This window comes from Chionomys nivalis, chromosome 22 (assembly GCF_950005125.1).
Source record: "Chionomys nivalis chromosome 22, mChiNiv1.1, whole genome shotgun sequence".
NCBI classification, from domain to species: Eukaryota; Metazoa; Chordata; class Mammalia; order Rodentia; family Cricetidae; genus Chionomys; species Chionomys nivalis.
In genome coordinates, this window is record NC_080107.1 from 35,841,656 (window position 1) to 35,858,830 (window position 17,175).

A 17,175-nucleotide genomic window follows, 5' to 3' on the forward strand; every position below is an offset into this window, starting at 1 on the left:
TTCAGTTTACAGTAAAGATAATCCCCCTATGGGCTAACCTAATCTAAGTAATCTCTCAATTAAGGTTGTTTTCTCTGGGATTCCAGGGTGTGGCAAAGTCAAATTTAAGATTATTTGTCACAGTAAACTTGTGACTGCTGTAAATTTTCCTACAGAGCAAAGTTGAGGTATAATTACAGTACTGTGAGTGTTCTTGAAACAGGTGCTTTACCTCAAAGTCCCCCCTGCATCATGAAATCTCAATTTTAGTTAACTCTATACTTCCTCTATGTTCAACATTTCTCGAGAGCACTTGCCATTGACTGAGAGTTAACAGAAATCTTCTGAAGGTCCTCATTTCTTCTCCTCCTCTTTTTGATAAGAAATGTTAATAGTTCCATTACTGCTATATATAGATTACTATAGGCCTAAGTAACACTAGAGTGTTTGCCCAGCTATAGTCATGGCTACCAGGTCAAGACAACTTATGCCTATAGGAAAATGCCACACTACTGCAGTGTGCCATAATGTTCATATGTGAAGGTATATGCTTAATGTAATTCTATATCTTGTTATTCTCCATTTAATATTTACCATTGTCAGCTAAAATAATATATTTATAAAAAATCAAATATATATATAATAGTTCTCAAATTTTATTAAGTAAAGTCTGAACATTAGAGAACAATAAAAATAATGTAATTTAACTTAGTCTCTTTGTGTAGGAATGCTGTAGTCTTATGGTGAAATGTTTGGACACTGGGTCATTTTAGCCACAAGATTAATAACTCACTTCTAACATTGCTGACTTCATCATTTGAAACACCCATGGACAATGTGAAATATTTAAGATTTAAAGAATGGTCAGAAAGAAGAACGCATAAAAGAAATCCCACAGTAGCTCAGAATTGAGAAATAGATGGTTATTTATTTATGGGTAAACTCACAAATCAGAATCCTCTGCTTGAACGGAGAACAGAAACAGAATCCAGCAACTGGAAAGAGAGCAGACGCATGCATGCTATACATCAGCTTATATAGTATAATAGGCCACGCCCCAGTGGGCGGGTAACCACTGGCTTTAAGACTTCCTACAGCAAGGTCCTTTTACTTGTTTTCTTTTTTTTTTTTTTTCATATTTTATTTGGAAATAAGAATTAAGTCAATGACAAAATACATTGTTTTACAAAGGGCTAACTGAAACAATCAAGTCCAAACTTGAAAAGCAACTCACAGATAGAGTTCTTCCAGACATGCTCTGAGCTCGTCAACCTAAATGTTGTCTTTCTTATTGAACTTTAACAGATGTTTACTTATATGTCTAAAATGTGATTATATAGTGAAAAGTCTTAATCTCCTCAGCTTTGAAAGCAGTTTCCCACTCAAGTCCTGGTGCTTACCTGAAATTCTCTCCAATTAAAAGATGAGGCAAAAAAAAAAAGAAAAGAAAAGAAAAAAAAAAGACGTGGCTGCATTTTCAGGGCCACTCCTTGTTCTTTGGTGTGCTAATATTCTGAAAGGTTTTCCATACCAAGAATAATATTTGTTGATTCTTTTTTTTCATTATCTTAGGTTGTTTTAGAATATCTGAGTTTTCTATCCTCCCATAATTGTATTTCCTGAAACCTACTGTTGGCTCTGTTTTGTGATACTTCACAGTGGGCATCCCCATAGATACAGTGTTCATCCCCAGACTATAAGAAGTTAAGGACTTTCTTCTGATGACCCCAGGAGTCCCAGAAAACTTAGGATTATTTATTTAAGTGAGAGGTTTTATGTTTTATCCCTAGGCACATCCTATTTATTGATTGCAGAGATTATATTTGTATTGCCATAATTCACTTTCTCATTATAAGAGAATTTAAGGCTCACAACCAGGACTGAGGATTGACACTAAGCGTGTAAACACTGTTATCCTAAAATACCAGGAAGAATCTGTTTCTTTCAGTTTTCTAAGTTTTAAGGGTCAAAAATAATTTTTAAAAAAATCTTTTAATTTACAGTTGAAACTTAAAACCTTACATAACTGGAAGGTTTTGCACCTCTAGGACCAATTATCCAGTTTCCAAAATCTCTTTAGCATGTGCTGGCATTGATGTACCACTTAGTATTCAAACCACAAACTTTATAATGACTGTAAGTACCGAAGTTAGATATTTCTAAACCCCGAAAGTGCACACTTGATGACTGTGCTGCTTGAAGCAGAAGTCTGACACTTACCAGGAAGGAATCTTTCAAGATTCATTATCTCTCTCTTTTGTGTGTGTGTATGTGTGTGTGTGGGGGGGTGGTTATCAGCTACAGCAAATGTAGATTTTTACCATGAGCCTGATTTATAACATTTAGTGTTGATGCAGGTTTAAATTGTAACTGCTTGCTAGTGGCAAATGCATCTGACTTAAAAGTTAACCCATTTTCATGATCTCTTAACACCACATAATTTATATTTCATCTGAGGAGTTCTAAAAGTTGACAAACTTAATATACATTTCTAAAATACTTTGTATATGGTTTTCTAAATTGGAAATTAATTTTAATTGAAGAATTTTTTATTTATAAGAAGCTCTTATAAATTTTGTGGTGACCTCTGGAAATAATTGAGAGAAATCTAAACTGTTGAAAAATTTAAAAAATGAACATTTAGTTGGCAAAAATTAAGCCTTCTGCTATTCAACTTGGTAGACATAGCAAATTTACACAGAGAATTTTTTGTAGCATGAGTGGATGCAATCTGAAAGCAAAATTAGATTTCACATATATGGTTTCTACAGAAGATTCTAGCACTGTACAGAATTTGCTAATTATAGAAGTTCATATTATATTCAACATTCAGTTTTCAGAATGGTGATCTAAATTTAAAAATTAAGTCAGCAGTAACATTGGCAGAATAAGGGACTATATATTTTTTCTAAATATAGCATTTTGATGATGAACATTTTAGATATAGATTGTATTCTTTTCCTGAAGTTGGGCTACTGCTTTGTACCACTAAGAACAAATACAATAGAAAATACAATAGCATGATAATGGACATTTATTTTTGAGAAATCAAGATTTTAGATATTTGCCAGACAAAATATAAATAACAAATGTATATTTTGACTTAATATTAATTCTGTATTTAAGGGAATTTTAATAAATGTTATATAACTTTTTTCTTTTGTATATCTGCCTTTCCCTTAAACATTACAGATTACTCAGTTACACTAACCATTACTTTGTCAACACTGAGGCAAGTGAATTTTTATTGTATTGTTATTTCCTTTGGCTGAGTAAATCTATCCACTCATAGGGGAAAAGGCAGTAAGACGATTGCTTGATGAGAGAATAATTGTTCTGAAAAATGCTAGGATAAGGCGATATTCATTTCATGCGACCCTTGGAAAGCGCCGTGTATTGGAAACATCTGCCTGGGCATAAGTGTCGAATGAGTCCGGAAACTCGCATGGATAAGCTTTAAGCAGGGGAAGCCAAGAAGGTGCTATATTCATCTGGCAATACAGTAGTGGGTAGCTCACAAGCATTCCTGTTTAACTAGTATAACAGGCTCATGACTCAGTATTCTGAGCGGCATAGTCTCAGTTACCCTCTTTTCAAAAAACTTCATCTAGATGGATTCTGGCATGTGGTATGGAATGCAGAAACTAATATAAATATTTTCTTTATTCAAAGAATTATTTTATTTCTGTTTTGAGATTATAATGTAATTACAGTCATTTCCATCAGCTCTTTCTTTACTCCACATCCTCCTATTTCCCTCTCCTTTTCTTCTTTCAAATTCATAGCCCCATTTTTCATTGATCATACATGGAATAATAAATATGTGTTTATGAACACACACGCATATATGTGTACATTAAATATGTAAGTTCATCTGTTCAGTATGTATGATGCTACTTGTATGCATGTTTTCAGGGCTGAGTATTTGCTATTGGATAGCCAACGGGTATACTATTTCTTAGGGAGGACTATTTCTCCTAATTCGGCCTTTCAGCTTTCACCTGATAAACACTTCTGTAATATGAACTTCTCTTTCACAGTAGCTGTTGTACTGAGTCCTCATACGGGCTGCCCGAGGTGCTTTAGAGTGCTTACAGGAAAGATTAGTTTTCATCTTAGGAAATGAAAAGCTCCCAGCTCCCTGAGACATTATCCCGTGTGTCTTCCGTGTTGCTTGTGACACTGAGAAACAGTGTGCCGAAGCTTATGTAGTAATCACCGGAACTTTTGTGGCACACTCCAGCCCAACACTTTAGTACTGAGCACACGTGAAGGGGACTGAACAATAACGGATGGGAGGAACTCCATCTTTTGAGAACTCTACACCAATTTCACTAAACCTTTTGAAACAGCAGAATTTGTCACTCATCTCGTATTGATACTGTGATTTTAAAAAAAAGAGCTGCGACCAAGATTAAAGAGAGTCTCAAAAAGAAATGTCCTTTTGGAGCCATTTCCTGCCCAAGTCATGTTTCAATTGGCTTCCAGTAGATTGGACAACCTTTGGACTCTTACTACGAATAACATAATTACAGACGGCCGCATCTACTAGCTTGTCTAATCTCCCATGCCCTTACCCCAGGCATCCTGATTCAATGGGTAGTACCCTACATTGTGAAAGGTGATGCTGTCAGTGAGGTGGACTAGCAGGGCTTGCCAGGTATGCAGAATGTTTTGATTACAGCCTGCATTTGCTCACCCACTCAGTGTGTGGTCAGGCATTCAGAACAATGTGCTTCTTCTCAGGACTCACTCAAAATTAGCTCTACCCTTTCAATAGATCTATTTTATCTATAACTGCATGTACAAGGTATGGTTATCAATACATTTCAAGGAAAATAATGAAAACCTAAGTGTAAAATGCTGAAAAAACAGAAAATTAATTAATATTTAAATAAAAATAAAAAGAAGCAAAACAAAAGCTCCCACTAATAACCCAGTATTCTGAAATTCCTTGTATCAGTGGTGTAATCAATAAATTGAGAGGCCATAAATTTTAAGAAACTTCCATCCTTGATTGCCAAATAACCAGGACCTCCATTATCTTCTGATAGTCTGTATATAGATGTACTTACTGAATGTTCAAGGCTGGTGTAATCCCAAGTTTAATGCTCGATATCTGTATTTAATTGTAAGTGGATATAAGGGACTATGGAGAAGATGTAATTCATTCCTACAGAGTATCGGCCTAATGGAAACAGAAAAACATTCTATAAACAGTTGCCAAAGTAGTTACAGAATTTAAAGATTTTATTATTGCTTTAGCATTTGTTTTTGCCATATATCTTGAACTGATTTTCATCTGTTTTCTTGCCTCTATTGCCCCGACTGCATATGTCTGCTTTTCTTATGTTCAAGAGACACCCAACGTTTCTCCATTCATCTAGGTTCCTTTTTTACCAATTATCTTTTTTAAAAAAACATATGCTGTTCTTCACGGAATATTGCTAAATAAAAGGAGAAAAGATTGTAAGAGTCAGTGAGGTCAAAGACATCATACACACACAGAAAGAGAGGGAGGAAAGGGAACCACCTAACCTGGGGTCATAGGAACTCATGGAGTCTGAACTAATAACCTGGGAGACTGCATGAGACAAACTTAGCACCTGAACATACATGTGACAGATATTTAGCTTGGTTTACTGGTGGAAGTACTAATGATGAAAGCAGGGGCTCTCACCAAAACATTGGCTAACTATTCCTCATACTGGATTGTATTGCCCAGTCTGAACACAAGACGAAGTGCTTAGGTTTACTGCAATTTGAATTGCCATGTTTTGTTGTTGTCCATGGGAGGCCTGCCCCTTTCTGAACAGAAACAGAGGAGAAGTGGATATAGTGGGGGCTGAGTAGAGGTTAGGGAGGGAATGGGAAGAAAGAAAGGAGGGGTAACTACTGTCTGGTATAAAATACAAAAATAAATTTAATAAAAAATTAATATCATGCTCAAAACAGTCTTGTCAACAACCCTAATCAACTCACTATTTTACATAAAATCGTTCTAAGATTAATTGTAAATTTAAATATTGAGTTTAAATGACATTACTTGCTTATAATTGTATGCTTCTGAATGTTTATGTATGTATGCCTTTATTCATGTGTGTGTTTGGATACATATCCATGTCCATGAGTGTATGGTGGCCAGAAGTCAGTTTCTGGCATCTTACTAGGTCACTTTTCACCTTATCTTTCGATACAGTCAACTATTGGACCTGGAATTTGTCAAGTAAATACATTGTCTGGCCAGCACCTGTGAGGACCCTCTTAATTCTGCCTTCCCGGACTGGGAGTGTAGGTGCACAGTGCTGTGTCAGGTTTTTATGTGGTTGCTAGAGGTTTAAACTCTTTCCCAAGTCTTCCTGATTTTTCTTTCTCAAACTGAACAAAACAATTTAAAAAAGGTGTCAACAACCTGTTAGCTCCTGCACACCTTCAGCATATATTGCATTACTGTGCCAAATCCCACAGCACCATCATTGACCATCATAGCTTGCATGTCACACACGAGCTCTGAATCTGAAATTACATGTGTCCTCTCCATTCATCTCTCCGTTTATCCATTTTTAACTCACTCCATCTTTAATCCAGCATTTGCTTTATATGCATCATAAGTGAGGCATAGCATCATGACTAAGGAGGCTATCATGATCCTAACAGCATATAAATTCATACCATGAATTTGTTCTGGCAAAATTCTTACAAGTCCTGCACTAATTATCATATAGTCTACCATCTAATCTAATGTAAGTTCACAGCATAATTTCTCCGCGTGCCCAGGCATCCATTGCTTCTCTAAAGCATTAGAATTCTCAAGTCATTTCCTCTTGTTTCTCATTTCAACTAAAGAGAACTATCCTTGTCTCATGCAGTTTTGTTTCTGCTGTTTTAGTTGAGGTAATGGTCATAACATAAAGTAAGCAAGTTAAAGTCACTAATTCAGTAGGATTTATTTTATTCACATTCCGGTCCAGCTATCACCTCTTGCTAGTTACAAGACATTTTCCCTGTTGAAAATTACTCACAATTCTTCCCCATTGGCACTGCAAGAACAGCACCGTTACCTATTCTGTATCCTTAATATAAATGAACAATGTGTGAACTTTTGCATCTGGCATCTTTCACTTACCACAGTGTTGTCCGGACTCATCTATTTTGCATGATGTGCCCACATTGCACTCCTTTTTTATTGCTGGATAGTAATTTAGTCTATATGGATGCAGCAGTTGTTCATAATTCATCCATTGCTGGCCACTTGAGTAGTTTCTGCCTTTGAGTTGTGGTGAATAGCATGGCTATAAACAGACGCATAATTGTATTTGTTGAAGCACCTATTTCAAACTCTTTGATATACACACCTAGGTGAGGAAATTTCTTGTCAAAATATGACTTTGTTTAACGCTTTTTAAAGTACCATCAGGTTATTTTCCATGCCAGGTGACCCATTGTATATTACCATTGTTATTGTAATAACAAGCGTGTGCAAGAGACTTGAGTTCATTCACATGTTCAGTAACACATTTTGTTTTTTATTTTACTAGTATAACCCCCATTGTGTACATTACCCAGTACCCAAACTCTGGTTTAACTTTCATTTTTCCAGTTATTAATGATGCTGACAACTACAAATACTCATTGGCCAATTATAAATCTACTTGGAACTAATCTTTATCAGAACAAGTTTCCATTTTCAATTGAGATATTTGTGAGTAGTTGAATTATAATCCTTTCTTCTTTTCTTTCATTTTTTAAAAAGAAAACAATATATATTTTTTTAATTTTACATACCAATCCCAGTTCTTGTTCCCTCCCCTCCTCCTATTCCCTCCACATAGCCTTTCACCGCACCTCCCATCAACTCCTTAAAGAGGGTAAGGAACATTGCTTTGTGGAAGGTCCAAGGCCCTCCCTACTATATCTAGGCTGAGCAAGGTATCCCTCCAAAGGAAATGGGTTTCCAAAAAGCCAGTACAAGCTGTAGGGATAAATCCTGGTGCCACTGCCAGTGACTCCTCAGTCTGCCACAGCCATACAACTGTCACCCACATTCAGAGGGTCCAGGTTGGTGCTATGCTGGTTCCTTCCCTGTGAGGCTGAAGCTGGTGAGCTCCCATTAGCTCACTTAAACTGTTACAGTGGGTGTTCCCATTATGGTCTTGACCTCTTTGCTCACTCCTACTACAAAATTTCCATACTACTGTGTTTAGAAATTGTGCACTCAAAGGAAACACGTTTAACTGAGCATTTATTATAGTTTGACGATATTCTTAAATCCCCCCCCCCCCATTTTGTATCCTGTTTTGATTGATTTTGATGACAGAAACTTTCATACTAAGTTTGTTTTGATTTTTGGTTCCTTGGTGACAATAGTTGCTATTATTTGTATCTGGGAAGGTGAACTGACAGCATAATATTGTCTGGACACATGTTTGTATATGTACTTTCTTAATGTCATCACGTTACTTTGTTACTTGAAAAACAATTTCCATTTGAATTGTTATCATTCATGAAGGAAGGCAACATGAGGCTGGTCCCACAAAAGGCACCTGAGGCCTTGGTGGGTCCTCTTGGCAGATGGGAGCCAGCAGCAGGTGAGAGACAAAGAGATAAGCCATGCAGAGAGAGCTGGGGTATAGAGTTTATTTATTGGGTTATGAAGGGGGGCAAGGGAGAAGGGGAGTGTAGAAGGGGAGGGGGAGAAGGGAGAGATGCAGAGGCTGAAGCTGCCTCTTCAGAAGGAGAGAAAGAGAGAGGGGGGAGGAGCTAAATGGAGGCAAGAGATCTGCTTGGTTTGGTGGAAGTCAGAGGTTGTAAGTGGGTGGGACTTGTCTCTTAAAGAGACAGGATACCCAGGTGACAGACCAGGCCAACAAGTTACAACATCAATGAATTAAATTTAATCCACTATGAACAACATGTAGCTTTCCTTGAACTTTGGAGAGAAAAAAGTAATCTCTCCTCTACATGGCCACATTATTAATATCACAGCAATTGTCTACTAAGTAATTAATTATACTTCAATCAAATTCATCAAATAAAATCCATCTTTTCTTCTGTGATGGCTTATAAATGGCCATTTCTGTTTTCTTAGCTAAAAACCTAAAGATCTGAGTTCAGCATTTCCTAAGAAATCCTTAGTAGTATAGACTATCACCACTTCTGTAGCTTCAGTACAAAATCGGGAAAACAAATGAGATTCAAAGCACCCAGGAGATACCCATTGTGCAGTGGCATTTAGTTTCTTTCCCTCATTTATAATCAGAGTCTTCTATTATACGTGCAATATTTATCTCTGGTATTTTCTATCTCAGTGTGATGTATGTGTGGTATAAAAGGTAAAGAACTTCTATATCATTAAGGAGCTCTTCCCTGTGGCACCACAAGCTTGAGAAATGCAAATCCTCTCTATACTTATTCTTCTGTAATTTATCTTTGAGTTTTTTCCCATTCTTTAGAGGTTTTATTTCATTTTATTTTTCTCACGTAAATATAATGTATTTGCATCCAGACTTCTCCAAAAGTCAATTTTAATTCCTATATCCCAGACATTCTCAAATTAATTCCTACTATGCTCACTATTAAAAAAGACTTTGATGAGTAATTAGAACTGTATAATTTATGTTATGATTAACTGGCTTTCCTCCTTACTTTTATATGGTATTAAATATCCTAAAGTAATCATTTTAATTTTAACTTTAACCAGCTGTAAAAATCTTTTTTTCAATAGAAGTGCTGATGATCCAGTAGCCAAGTCAAGAATCTATGAAGAGACAAAAGTCCCTATTTAATACCATAGTAAAGTGTAAACATTTGGATTACCACATTGTCTTGATGCTTTTGTGCCAGTGACAGGATGAGACGGTCCCACAGAAACTATTAAAACTGCATTGTTAGTTTTGTTGAATGATGTTGTATTTTGGCAAGAAAATGTTTGTCTTTGCTAAATAGATTTTTACATTTTCTAACCATTTCATTAATATATTTGATGAAGTTACTAAAGAGTTGATTCTGGAAAATTATTTCAAATGTGTAAACAAAACCAACTTAATGTCAGGATAAAAAGAGTTTTTTACTCAGCCTAGAAAATTTGCCCATGTCTGTGGGCACTCTTAGCATCTCAAGCTTCTTCGTCTAGATTAAATTTAAAGTTTTTTTTTTTTTTTAAGAAGGAATTTTTTTACATTGCAAAAGGGTCACAACCCAACTGTAGCAATTATAGTCTTAAATTTAAATTTGAATGTGTGTATCAGTTAAATTATTGGAATGATAGAATGATCAATAAAAATAGTTTTTGTGCTGTGACTGAATTTAAGAAACTGAAGCCACACTGTGTATAACTCTCCAGAGTTGACTGCTGAGGGCTGGTGAATAACTTCACTTTCAGCAGAGTAAAATGTTACATCAACCTAAAGTGCCTTAATAGAATGCAGAAGACTAGACTAGTTGCCACTGAATTGTCCCCCACCTTTGAGAGAACACACTTAGCATGTCTGCCTAATGAACTGTATTCTCCCCTACAGTATTAGCAAAGATTCACTTTTCTTAAATCGGTATTTCAATAAAAATAATAATTTGTGAAAAAAATCAGTTACTCTCCATTTCTCATATCCTCAAGAAGCATCAGTTTTGTTAGCTTCTTGAAGAACTTTTTAACGATTAAGCAAGGTTAAGAACAGAAGTGTTAAATGGAAGAATTTTAGCCATTTTCTTTTTTCAATAAAATATTTGATGAAATTGCAAAGTTAAAACTCACTATCTGATATTAATGGCTGGTTTCCAATTAGGTAGTGTCATTTAAACACTACTTTAATGTTCAAAGAATATTAAGGACTATGGAAAGAAAATCGATTTATTAAATGCCTTAAACCAAAGTGTACTCCAGAAGAAATTAAGTAACGTTTATATGAAAGTTCGGTTATCCTGTTTATTCAAATGCATAATGTGTAATAAATATGAGGTTTCAAATCAGGTATAATTTCTGTATTGATTTTATTTCTATATCACAGAAGGTTATAAAGCCTTGCCTGATGGGTCAGTGTCCCCAGACAGACTGCAGTTCAGACCTGATTAGGTAACCATCAAAATGCTCCGCATCTTTTATCAGTAGACTATAGTGAACCTCCTTGTAGAGGACAGACAGGAAGTAATGAAGATTTACCATTCCATAAATGGAATGGTAAATCCTGACCATGGGGCAAATTTAACTGACTCTGTTCCTGTGACAATTTGGTTATCCTCATCACACTCATATTATCGTTACACCAGTGGGCACTTCTTATCTCCTGGGTGGTACTGTAGTTTTAGGGTACAAAGGAAGATTCTTGGTGACTTGACTTCTCCAGCAGCCTCACTAGTGCTTTCACTATTAACAGCAGTCACCAGACTGTGAACTCATACATGTTTAAATTGCACTCTTCCTTTCTCTCTGAAACTTTATGCCCTAAAATTATCCCCTCATTCCCTTATATCTACTCTTCTTTTGTCTAATATATTTAGCCTTTAAGATTCCATACATGTAAGTGAGATGCTGGAGAATCTATGCATCTCTCTACCTGATATATTTGGCTTAGCATATCATCTACTAGTGACATCGATGCTACTGTAAAAAAAAAAAAAGGTGTTATTTATTGTAGATGTAAAATAAGTCTTATGAAGTTATTTACATGATAGACTTTTTTGATTCCATATTTTCCTACAAGGGATAATATTAAAATGAGCATGGAAATAAATATATATGCACAAACATTGTTTTACATTCTTGTTTAATTTTTGAGACTCCATCATACTTTTTTCATGATGTTTGTTTTCATTTACATTTTTATCAATGGTCAAGCTAAAGATCTCTTTCTCTACTATACAATCAGTTGCTACTATTTGATAACTTTTTGATAAGAGACATTCTGAAAGTTGTGTGATATTAACTCTTTGGGGTAGAGTTTGTATTTTCCTTGGTAATTAGTAATGTATTTCTAAAAATTGTTCAAAGTTTGTGTAATTTCTCTGGAAAAACAGCATTTCGTTCCTTCAGCCACCTTTGGCTTTGGTAATTTGGTTTTCTTGCCATTAATTTGTTTGTGTTCTTTGCATTTTTTAGAGTCTTGCTATATGTATGGATATAATTCTTTGCTTTTGTTCCACAGCTTCCCCTTTTCTGCCCCCTTTGCTTTCTCTAGTCCCAGTGCCTTATAAGAAGGAGGAAACATGGGTTTTGCCATGACTGAAATACTGGTCTATGCTGCTCTAAAATGTGATATTTTCAAGTATAAAACCTTCACAAGATTGTCAATGATCACACGCTCTTCTCCAGCATTGTTATTACAGACCAAATCAGTCATGGGAAACCTTTTACAGGGGTTTTGGGGTTCTGAGTCATGTTTGTGGTAAGCACTTTGCTGACAAAGTCATGTCTCCCCAGCTCTGGGTGGACATTTTTTAAGAAAGTGAGAAAATGATTATAAAAGTTTAAACTCAGCGAGACCGGTTTTGTCCCATGCTTTTTCAGTCCCCGGCCAGCTGGCCTTGGTGAGTTCCCGATAGATCATCCCCATTGCCTCAGTGTGTGGGTGCACCCCTCGCCGTCCTGAGTTCCTTGCTCGTGCTCACTCTCCTTCTGCTCCTCCTTTGGATCGTGAGACTTCAGTCCAAAACCGGTCTCGCTGAACATAATGGACAATGAGGACTACTGAGAACTGAAGAACAATGGCAATGGGTTCTTGATCCTATTGCATGTAATGGCTTTGTGGGAGCCCAGGTAGTTTGGATGCTCACCTTAATAGACCTGGATGGAGGTGGGTGGTCCTTGGACCTCCCACAGGGCAGAGAAACCTGCTTACTCTTTGGGCTGAGGAGGAAGGAAGACTTGATTGGGGGAGGGGGAGGGAATGGGAGGTGGTGGCGGGGAAGAGGCAGAAATCTTTAATAATTAAATTAATTAATTAATAAAAAAAATAAAATAAAAAAAATAAAAATTAAAAAAAATAAATAAAAAAAAAAGAACAAAAAAAAGTTTAAACTCAGTGGAAATAACAATAAGGGGATCATTATTTATTTAATAACATATTTGTTTTCATTCTTCATATTTTCATACATGTATAATTATATACAAGTGTCGATTATCTAGTAGCATAAATTTGTTTTGGAAATTAAATCTGGCAAAGGTTCCCAATGCATAGGAAGCTAAGGTCTCAGGCTGGAGGTAACTCTGACTTGGGTTTGAGATGTGAAGTTGAATCTCTTGCGTTGATTTACTGGCAAGCTGTTCTTCTATGCCTGGCTATCAATCCACATTATTGTTTCTGAGAAAGATTGCTTTTCTACACAAATGACACATTACTAATTGTTGCTTATTGATTGTGTCTACTAAAGTTCCTCAAAATTTTGTTAACAAAAGATAATGACTTTCAGCATTGAGGGTGTTTTTCTTTCCTGTTCGCATATGTACAAAGTTGGCATCTGGCTATACCTGAAGATAGATGCTTTCCCTACTTCTGCACGAAGGAGTCTTTATTTATAATTTCTGTCAAATTTATGTTATAAAATTTTACTGCATTAGACCTTTTATAACATTTATGAAGACCTTCTAACTACTCTGGCTCTGATGTGGAATTGCTTATCTTTTCAGCCCATTGTTACCTAGAAGACAGTCCTCCACTAATGGATACTCTTTTATTTCCAGTGACTTTATAGTCCACTGTCAAAGTTATGCTTAGATTCAGCCTTTAAAAGTAGAAGCATTCATTGACACTTCCCTGCCCCCACTGTTTAAATATGTATAGGATTTGCAGGAATAATTCCGAATTAGTAATTCCTGATCTGGAAACACATTTCCCATCAAAACTTGGTACATTTTACAAGTTTTTACGGTAAGTTAGATTAGATGCAACATGAAACAGCCACCACTTAGTATTTACTAGATTTAAACTGTAGACTTTTATCTCATGTTTTGATTTCCATAGCTCTTAGCTGTCAAATTCCTTTCATCTCTGGTTGAACCTTAGTACATCTTGGTGAACACGTTCATTCACCACTACTTTCTCATTACCCTCAACTTTTGATTAGTTTTTTTTACAGGGAGTTATCAGTTCCTTTTCTCATTGGTTTAACAAAATATGTGTCAAAGAAAGCATAGGGACGGATGAGTTCATTTTGGCTTTCAGCAAGGGAGAATACAGTTGGTCATAGACAAGAAGACATGATGGATAGCAGAAGGGTGATGTGAGTGGGCACACAGTTTCCAGAGTCAGAAAATAGAAAGAGATAAATGTTGATGCCAAGATGATATTTGTTTCTAATTTGTTTTTGTTTTTTCGGTCGGGGGACACCAACTTATATTATTATAAAATTCTTTATAGAATAACATTATTATTTATAGAATATCACTGCCCACATAAAGGAAGGGTCTTCATTTTTAAAGATAAATTTAACATTCCTGAGAACATTCTCAGAGAGATACCCTTAAGCATGTGTCTTCAGAGGCTTCTAATCTATAAAATCTGGTCCAGCTAGAAACTGAAGGTTAGTGATAACAAGCTATGCTTAATGATTTTATTTCTTTGAAGGTAGGAGATAGATTTATTTTTTCCTAAAGTGCTAGTAATCATGTCATTTTGTTTTGTTTTGTGAGCCCCTAAATTTAACAAGGGCTATCTGAGTGATCATAGGTCTGGAATTGTTCACTGGAGACTCATAGGCTAATCTTTGATTGTACCAGAGAAAACAAAGACAACTTCTTCCCCAGATTCCACTAGTAGCCATTAGTTTGATGAGTAGGAGTGAAGCAATATGAGATTTTCCATAATATATAATTGACTAATGAGATGCTCAGTCTTGTGAAAGCCCATTTGGGAACTTCAGCTGTTGTCCAATCGTGTGATGGTTTTGTCAAGCCGGATTACATTTCACAGTTCTTCACCCTGAATTCTGACTCAGATTCCTGTTGTTCCCTTATCTGTGATGTCCCCTAAGCCTTATAGGAGTGATGTAAATGACCTATTGAATATTGACCACTTATCTGTCATTGATTCTCATCACCTATAACAGCCATGTATCTATTCAGTCACCGTGATTTACTGCAAAGAAAGCTTCTTTGGTTAAGGCTGAAAGTAGCATTGGTGCACAGGATAAGCAAGAATATGTATAAGGCAGATTGGGACTATGCTAATTTAGATACACAACAGTAAGTTTTCATTTGGGGCTCAAGACCTCCTCAGCAATGTTTTTTTTTTTTTTTTGACTGGTATTGCATTACCAGGAATGAATCTCCTCCTGTGGAGTGGAATGGATCTGAAATCATACAAGGTCTAGCTTACTAGTGCTATAGAGGATATATCTTGTCTATAAGAGTGGCACTACTCTTTGTAAGGTTCAGTGGTGATAAAGACTATTAACGCCCTTTCTACCCTAGCAGCTTGTATTACACCTTCCTGCAGCATGACAGATAGGATGAAATTTTGAAGATAATTCCAACTTAGTTCCTTTGTTGTTGTTGTTGTTGTTGTTGCAATGAATGTGTGTCAAATCTTCAGCAATGGAGTTTTACCAACTAGTTATGTATAGTGAGGGACCAAGAAAAATGCTATGAGTCTGTTACTTGTGTGTCATCTGAGACATACCTAAACAAAAATTCATAAGGAGGCACCGCAAACAAGGCATTGGGCCCTATTTTCCATTCTCCCCGGCTTTCAAGAATAACATCAATTAACTATTCAGATTATCTCCCTTCTAACCTTTATAAAACAAACATTGCATTGATTAAAAAATGTTAGGTTTACACATGAATTTTCACCCAATGTGTGCATTTTGGTTAACCCTATCCAGTCTTCCATTATCTCATCCATCCCATTAACCCGTTAGCACTTATACATTTTGGTACCATTGCCCCTTTATCTGCTTTCATAACTTACTATATTATGCTCTGGTCCATTGGTTTCCTAGCTTTCAAAGGTACTCCACAGCAAGCACATACATAAAATTTGAAACATAAATACACATACTAGACAGAACACAACTTGTTTGTTGTGGCTGGGTAACCTAACAGAGTACATTTATTTTGCAAGATTTATATTCATCAGAACTTTTTTCATTACAAGCAAATATTAATCCTTTCATGTTTTTTCTTTTGAGATCTCTCTTTTAAATCTGTAGGCCATTTTTATTAGGTTGCTTATTTTCATAATGGTCCTATTTGTTTTTTATTATGTATCTGATGATTACTCTTCTGCTAAATCTATACCTGGTGAAGATTTTCTCCCATTCTGTAGGCTATCTGCACGCAATTGACCTCCTTTGCTTTATATAAACTTTTTATTTTAATTTTCTAGTTGTTATCCTTATTTGCCGACTGTCTGTCCCTATACATATTAGTATGCTCTGTAACTTCTACCTATTTCAAAATTAGGGACTTTACGGTGGGCTTTGTTTTTCCATTTGGAGCTGTTTTGCTATAGGATGAGTGATAAGGATCTAATTTCATTGTTCTCCAAGTATCTACTTTTCAGCATCAGTTTCAGAAGATGTTAACACTTAGCTTGCGTATATATTTTATTAAGAAAAACACAGTTAACTGAAACCAAATAATTATTCGTGATTGAAAACCTGACTTTTCTGTCTGTCTGGTTTCATTATTGTTACTTTCTGGTTTCTGATAACAAGAATCTCAATGGGATGAGCCCTTCCTCTTCCTTCTCCACTGATTTTGTTTCTGATGCACACCGTGAGATGAATGCAATAAAACCAAAGTGAAATACATGCCCTCATCTGTGCTCTGATATTAAAAACTGATAAAATGCTTAGTTCTTCCAGGGTCTATAGTATAGGGAGAGTTTGCCCTGGTACTATGAGTATTCAGGTAATATCAAAGCGTTAATTTATTCAAAATATGAATGGTCAAAATTATTAGATATTCTTTCTACACAGTGACTGGAAATTATTTGAATGAAAGGCATGAATATGTAGAAGACTGAGGTCAATAATATGCCATTTCTCTAAAATCCACATTAATTATAAATTCATTTAAATTCTAAGAGTTTGCATTTTATAATATCGGTTAGTAGGAATTACATTTTCTTTTGTTCATTAATTTTGATTCTGGCCTGATATTTGAATGCTAATATCTAATTTATCTTCCATGTTCAAAATAAGTCTATAAAATAAATGTAAATTAGTTGCATTGCTGCTGTTATGTTGCCACTCATCAATTAA

At 35.7% G+C, this 17,175-nt stretch overlaps 1 protein-coding gene across 7 annotated transcripts in view; it reads left to right on the forward strand.

Moving 5' to 3' along the window:
- Lrp1b (LDL receptor related protein 1B) overlaps positions 1 to 17,175 on the forward strand; it is a 1,777,797-nt gene that overhangs the window by 690,754 nt on the left and 1,069,868 nt on the right. The gene's annotated exons all lie outside the window — the stretch shown is intronic.